An 8,617-nucleotide genomic window follows, 5' to 3' on the forward strand; every position below is an offset into this window, starting at 1 on the left:
TTAGGCAGAGGAGAAGAATAGTGGAATAGGAATTTAGTGAAGAAAAGTTTTGAATTACCTCACCTGGAATGGTTATATTGTACAGTACAATAGAGACATTATATAGTATGATCGAGTGCAACACTTTTGTCGAGTCTGATCAGTCAAAAAGGTGGTCTTATCATACAATATGATCATAATCGTACTGGACGATTAGAGAGAAGATGTTCGTCCCAAGGTGTCATCCTGGATGATCGTTAACTAGTTAGATCATCTTGTATGAATAGGTGTTTGTATAGTACGATATGATATTAAATATCGTATCAGCCAAATTCAATTCCTTTAATATCCATTACCACATGTAACATAAAGTTCGAAGTAGCTGTTCGTACAGTATGATCACCAATTATTGATGAATATTAGGTGTTAGATGTAATGTGCTCAATGATCTGGTGTGTTTTGTGAGGATCTTATAGTATAATATGAACAAAATTCAGAAAGTGGTGTGTGATGATTAAGAAAGCTCCATAAAAAGGAACACAAAGCAAACCATAAGAAATAATACAAATAATTATAAAATAAATTTAAAAGAAAAACACACAATAATATAATTTTTTTAATTTTTAAATCATTCTGATTCAAGCATGAACATCTATAATACCTAGTTTAGTCCTTAAAGCGCTAAAGATTTCAAAAGCTTGGGATTTTGTAAATATATATGCCAATTAATTTTCAGTAGCTACATGATATAGCTATATCTCCTCTTTTGTTACATGGTCTATATTGAAATGGTAACTAATGTCTATATATTTAGTCCTTAAATGTTGGATTGGATTCTTTGATATGAAAATCGCACAAGTGTTATCACATATGATTTGAATGGTCCCTACATGTAGTCCAAGATCTAAGATTTGTTGTTTGATCCATTGAACTTGTATAACATAACTCCCTACAGCTATATATTCTACTTCAGTGGTAGATAGGGCAAAAGATTTATATTTTCTACTGGACCAAGAGACTAAAACTTATCCTATGAATTGGCATGTTCCATAGGTGATTTTCCTATCAACTCTATAACCTGCAAAGTTTGAATCAGAATATCCTATGATCTAAAAGAAAGTACTAAATTTAGGATACTAGATTCCTAAGTTTTGGGTTCTCAGAAGATATCTAAGAATTCATTTAATAGCATTAATGTGGGACTCTTTAAGATCTGCTTGAAATCTAATATGAAGATAAACATTAAACATGATACAAGGTCTACTGGCAGCCAAGTAAAGGAGTGATCTAATTATCCCTCTATACTTCTTCTAATTAATTGATTTTCCATTTGAGCCCTTGTCTAACTGAATAGTAGATATCATGGGAGTGTTTATTGCCTTTGTGCTATCCATTTTATATTTCTTAAGAATATTCTTAAAGCATTTTGATTGACTAAGAAAAGTTCCATCATCTTTCTACATCACACTAAATCCAAGAAAGTAGTTTAGCTCTTCAATCATAGTCATCTTAAACTTCTCATAATTTTTGAGAATTTATCACAAAAAATTTTATTTGTAGATCCAAATAATATATCATCAACATAGATTTGCACTATGAGTATGTCTTCTCCTTCTTTCTTTAGAAAGAGTGTGGATTCTACTCTAACCTTAACAAAGGCTCTATCTAGAAAGAATGTGCTCAGCCTTTTATATCATGCTCTAGGTGCTTTCTTCAACCCATATAAGGTTTTCCTTAGTTTGAATACATGATTAGGGAATTTTGAGTTCTCAAAACCTGGGGTCCTCAACAAATATAACATCTCTAATTACCCCATCTAAGAAAGCACTTTTAACATCCATTTGATATAACTTAAATACTATAAAGCAAACAAAAACTAAGAGAACTCTAATGGCTATTAGTCTATCTACTGGGGCAAAAGTCTCTTCAAAATAAATCCCATCAATTTGATTATACCCATTAGCTACTAATCTGGTCTTATTTCTTACTATTAAACCAGCATCATTCATTTTATTCTGAAAACCCCATTTGGTTCCTATAACACTATGGTCTTTAGTTCTACTCACCAACTTCTAAATATCATTAATAACAAATTGATTTAATTTTTCTTACTTTGTTAGAATCCAGAATTCATCAGTGAAGGCTTGATCAATGTTGGTGGATTCTATTATGGAGATAAATGCATAATAACTAACCTCCTTCCTAAGTCCATGCCTAGTTCTAACACCTTCATATGGGTCTCCTAAGATCAGTTATTTAGGATGACTAGAAGAATAACTATATTCTCAAGGCAATGACTCATGAGGTTCTACTCTATCTCTTATGGAAATGGATTCTACCCCTTAAATTACCTCTATTTCTTCTTATTTAGGTTTAGATTCATAGGTCCTATCAGATTCATTAAATACCACATGGATAGACTCTTCTACTACTAGGGTCCTCTTATTGAAGATTCTATAAGTCTTACCTATAAATGAGTAACCTAAGAAGATACCTTTATCAGGTTTTAGATCAAATTTTTCTAAGGGTGATTTTCCATTGATCAAGATAAAGCATTTAAAGCTAAAACATGCCAGTGAGAAAGGTAAGTTGTCCAACCCTTAAGGAGTTCATAGGATATCTAATTCAATTTGACTCTAATATTCACCCTATTCAAAACATAACAAGCAGTATTTATTGCTTCTGTCCAAAAGTATTTAGGGAGAGTATTCAACTAGCATAGACCTAGCAGCTTCTACCAATATTCTATTTTTTCTCTCAACTATTACATTATGCTGAGGGGTCCTAAGGCAAAGAAGTTATGTTCTATCCCTATCACTTGATAAAAAGTTTCAAACATATCATTCTTAAACTCTCCACCATGATCATTATGAATATTTGAAATTTCACACCCTAATTTTCTTTATATCCAGGTGAAGAAGTTTTTAAATTTTTAAAATAACTCACTCTTATGTGCTAGGAATCTAACCCAAATAAATCTAGATAAGTCATCTACTAATACAAATCCATATATTTTTCCTCCTATGTTAGTTGTAATAATTGGTCCAAATAGGTCTATTTGATGGATTTCTAGTGACCTAGAGGTATTAATGCCTTTGATTGAGTGAAATGAAGACCTAACTTATTTCTCTAGTTAGCAGGTATCACATAGGTGGTCATTAGTAAAGTCTAGCTTAGGTTTGTCTTTAAGTTTTTTGGGTAATATTCTTAAAGGTTTTCATACTTGCATGATATAGTCTCATATGCCATAGCAAGAAATCATCGACAATAGTTTTCAAGCACAAGGAATAATATATTCAATGCAGTTTAAATCAAGCATATAAATGTTATTTATCATTTTTCCTTTTAAAACACATTTACCATTTAAGAAAATCATGCATTTTATGGATAAAAATTGTATATCAAAACCTAAGTCACATTATTGACTAATGCTCAGTAGTTTATACTTTAGGCCATGAACTAATAAAACATTTTAATGATAAAATTTTTAGAATTGTCAATTATACCTGAGCCAACCACCCTCCTACTGCTGTTGTTCCCTAGTGTGGCCTTGCCTCATGACCTTGCCTACAGTGTGATAAACTACTTCAAATTACTAGTTATGTGCTTCAAGCATCCACTGTCTAGGTATCACATTCTCTTAAAAAAGTCTTTTGTGAGAGCACTCCTACAAAGTCACTTCAATATTAGATTTGGGAACCCAAGTGAGTTTAGGTTACACCTTAAGCTTGAATGAATAATATGAATGCATGCTATGTTGTAATGCATGTAATTTTAGCCTTCACATGAAATGTGTCCTATAGTGGACAGTGCAAGTGCAGACTATGTGTCCTAACATGCAACAAGAGTAACACCCAACAACACGAAATAGATGGTGCCTCATCCTAGGGTTATGGGATGCATGCTATGATGAAGGGTTATGAATCCGTGCCAATATAGGTGATGGTTTATTATTTTGAAGTGCTTTTATTTTTTCTTCCAAAAACTTATTTGCACTTTCTAAAATAAATACTTTTATTCTCAATGCATGCACACTATAATATATCTTTATTGCACATATTTCTAATTCTTTGAATGCATTTTCTAGTTTAACATGAGATATTTCTAAGGAATCATTTGCACTAGATAAGTCAATATGTTTCTTGTTTAATGCATCATATTAATCAAGTAGAGTCATATGATCACTATCTAAATTAGAATGCTTAGTAATCAAACTAGCATGTTATTTTTATAAGTTAGAAAATTAAGTGTTTAAGCTAGCATATATTTTCTTGAGCTTCCTATATACATTGTGAAAATTTTCAAATACTTCAAATATCTCATTATAAGAAAGCTCACATACCTCCTTTTGATCAGAATGATCAAGATTATTATCTACCATAAGGTATAAATTAGTTACCTCTTCTTCTACTTTTGTTTATCATTAATCTGAAGTGGAGTCTTCCCAGAAATGCCTTCTGAGTCTGTTGCTTTCCCTTTTTGAACTTTTCCCTTTCTTTACCCTTCTCCTTGATCGTGTGAGCTTTTAGGTTTGGGCAATATGACCTCAAGTTCTCGGCTTCATGCATTCAAAACAAAAAATATCAGAATAAGTCTTAAAATTCTTATTAGATTTACCTTTATTACACTGATAATGATACTTTTGTGTTCTTCTTAGGAAGCTTTAAATTGTTGTGTCATCAGTGATATGTTGTCCTCTCCTTCGGTTGTAGAGCTATCAATTTTTAACTGATTTTCTTTTAGTGCTACCACTTTGTCCTTCTTCTTGTCTCCTGTATCATGCAATCTTTGACTCACACACCTTGCTCATAGGCAATGAGTGAGCCTAACAAGTTATCTATGGAATAAATGTTAAGATCCTTTAATTCACAAATGGTGGTAACCTTAGCATCAAAGTTATTAGACAAACATCTAATCATTTTTTTTACTTTCTCAGAGTTAAAAAGTTCTCTTCCTAAAGCATGAAAGATGTTACAATATATGTAAACCTATTGTATATGTATGAAATGGTTTCGTTAGATTTCATGGGAAAGAGTTCATAATCATGCAATAGAATGTTCAACCTAGATTATTTAACCTCATTGGTTCCCTCATATGTGATACATAGTTTTTTCATGTTTCTTTTCCAGTGGTATATGTAGAGATTCTCATATAATCTTCTAACTTAAAAGCACATAAAAATGGTGCAAACATTTTTCATTCAATTTAGTTAAGTCTCTATCCTCATTGTTCTATTTATTAAATGGTAACTCAGTTTTAATGACATTAATATGATGAGATTGTGCAGTATAACCCCCTTGTACTAAAAACTACATGCAAAATTTGATAGATTACAAGAAAGTAAACATGCGTATTTTCCATAAATCAAACGGTATATTGTCAAAAAAGGTGAATGAGTAATAGAGTAACATTCTACAGTGTTCCTATTTTTGAAATATGCCATGGATCATTTTCCTCTAGGTTTTCTAAAACACTATTTTAGAGAACCTGGCTCTGATACCAATTGAAAGTTCGATAAGGATATTAATCCAAAGTGAACTTGTCCTAAGATATACTAAAAGAGGGGTGAATTGGTGAATTTAAAAACTAAATGCTTAATTTAAAAGTAAAAACAATAGTTTTAAATTTTTCAATATTAAAAAAATAGTAGCAATTTTTCATTTAGTGTAGAAGCAAGATGAATTTACTATAACACAAAAAAAATAATGATTAAATTCTAATTAGTAAAGCTAATCATTGAGTATGATTTTCACCAAGCAATTATAACAAAATTAAGGTGCAAAAAGTAAAATGCAGAAAATAGAAATCAAAATAAATACACCATAAATTTATAGTGGTTCGATCAAACTATGACCTACATCCACTCCCTAGAGTCCTCCACTCTGAGTATTGCACTATCACTATATTGTCCCTCCTTTTTTCCCCACATCAAACCCGGTGCAATGGAGAGCCAAAATCTTTGTCACCCTCTAGGTGATGGCAACAGACCTTTAATCTTTATATCCCTCCTGAAGAGGGTAGAATATCTTGAACTCCTTTCTCACCCACCTGGTGATGGAAGAGAACCACATACTTGAGTTGAAGAATTTCTCCCCAGAGCCACCCAAGAAACCTAGACAAACACTTAGAGGAATAAGAAAAGACACCTGCTTGGATCAACCATGTAATCCCCTCACACTACTTCTCCCACACACATAAGCTCTCACTCTTCTTCCTAAAGCTCTAGTAGAACTTCTTCTCAAAGCTCCCTCTCAAGAACACTCAACAATCAAGAACTTCTTGAAATAAGTCAATGAGAGGGATTAAATTCAAGACTCACAAAAAGCCATAAATTCAATTCTATTGACTCTGATCATCTAATAAAATCATGGATCGTCCTGTACGATTAGCTCAAAGTACTCCTGTTAGTACTATACGAAGAGCTAAGTGTTGTACGATTAGTTCAAGGAAATTAATTGGTCATCTAAGACAATTTAGATCATCATCTGATACGATTAGTTCAAACATCTTAGATAATCATCCAGTATGATTAGAGATAATTTAATTATCATCCCATGCAATAATTGGGTTGTACAGTATGATTAGTCAAATCATCCTTTACGATCTAACTGGATTAATTTTTTAAAACTCGTTCACTATGAATTAGGTTGTAAAGCCTAAGTTTATGTCCCACAGCTAACCAAGATGGGGGGTGAATTGGTATTTTAAAGATTAATCCCTCTTTTAAATATTTTAAATCGAAATTAAAATTTTAATGATTTTTTGTAGAAATAGTTTTTCAACCACAGTTTTAAAATAGTAAATCACAAAAATAAAAAGTAGCGGAAAAATAAAGACACCAGATTTATAGTGGTTTGGTCAAAACCAGACCTACATCCACTCCCCGGAGGCACCCTCCGAGGATTGCACTAATACCACTAGTGACTCTCCTTTTGTACCCACAGCAAGGCGGATAAGCCTTTACAAAAACTCTTTGCACCACTACCCGGTGCGGCAGAGAACCATCATCCTTTTACACTATCCCTAGTGTTGGCAGAGAACCGTCCATCCTTTCACACTCTCCTAGCATGGGCAGAGAACCCTTCGTCCTTTCACACTCTCCTAGTGTGGGCAAAGAACCCGTGGCTGTTCATACTCTCCAAGTGTCGGCAGAGAACTGGATCTCCTTGACAGATCTTCTCACAAGAATTCTTGAAGGAAGAAAGAAAAGAGTGAAGTAATCCCAAATCACAAGTAGAGATTCTTACCTTTAAACATAAAGCGAAGCCTTCATGCTCCAGTGGTAGGAATCCTCCTTTGAATGCACTCTCACACTCTCTTCTTGACTCTTCTTTCAATAGGCACGAAGATCAATGAGCAAAAAGATAGGGTGGCAGTAAAAATTGGACCTTATATAGGAGAGATAAGAAAAATCATCCAAAAACTGCAAATATTCAAGTCAACACGAAATGGATCGTCTTGTACGATCGTGGATCATCCTGGACGATTTTACTTAAAGTGTTGGAAACAATCCTAATGAATATTGGTACGAACTATGTCCGTACACGATCTTCGTCCCGTACGAACTAGGTTCATCAGGACGAACAGTTATTTTATAGGTCGGTTCCCAAAATACCATAGGATGTAACCAACTTATTTAAGTCGGTTCCCATCGTCTTGGGACAAACAGGACTTCGTCCGGAGGAAATTTTTACAGAGGGCAACTCGTCCTGGCACGATTATGAATTTCGTCTGAACAATTTTTTTACAGAGAAGACTTCGTTCGGGGACGATTTAGATTTTGTCTGGACGAAATTTTTACAGAGCCCAAGTCATCCTGGCACGATTATAAATTTCGTCTGAATGAAATTTTTACAGAGCCTAACTCGTCCTGGGACGAAAATAATTTCATCCTGGACGATCAGGACTTAGAAAAATTTCCTCCAACTCATGTTCGCACCATTGCTCTTAAAAGGAGATAACTGATCTGATCGTCCCAAACGAATTGTATTTGTTCCGTACGATCAGTACAAAATTTTTAAGATCTCCACAAGTGTGTGTGTCTTTATTCACTCAATTACAATCACTCCCTCTCAACTTCATTTCATACAAAAATTACAAGATACAAAATATAAGATATCTCATGTTAAATTTGATTTGAAGACTTCAGTAGTTCGGAGTTCGGTTTTCCTGAAATATCAGTACACACAAGAGCAAAACAAATTTTCCAAAAAGTGTTAGGAGATAACTACACATAAAACAATAATATTTAGAATCATCAAAACTATACAAGTTGCAAGAATGTAAAACATGCAAATAGCAACTCTCTTAACATAATTAATCCAAATACATTCTATAATTATAGGATTAATTAAGACACTATTTAATTACATCATACATTAGTGATACCTACATCTAATATGATAAGTACAGAATTTGAATTTCAAAATTTTTCCTAAATTATGGTTGACTGGGCTTCTGATTTCAACTATTTGTTCTATATAATATACATCGTACAGTATAATTAGTTCATATTGCATTAATTACCACAATTAGAAATTTTAATCATTTTTTGATTAGCTAATCATATAGCACGATATAAATAGTATAGTAGATTAGTTTTGAAATTTTTCACTTCTAATATTTTTACTAACTCACT

Source organism: Dendrobium catenatum, unplaced genomic scaffold, assembly GCF_001605985.2.
Source record: "Dendrobium catenatum unplaced genomic scaffold, ASM160598v2 fragScaff_scaffold_1730, whole genome shotgun sequence".
NCBI classification, from domain to species: Eukaryota; Viridiplantae; Streptophyta; class Magnoliopsida; order Asparagales; family Orchidaceae; genus Dendrobium; species Dendrobium catenatum.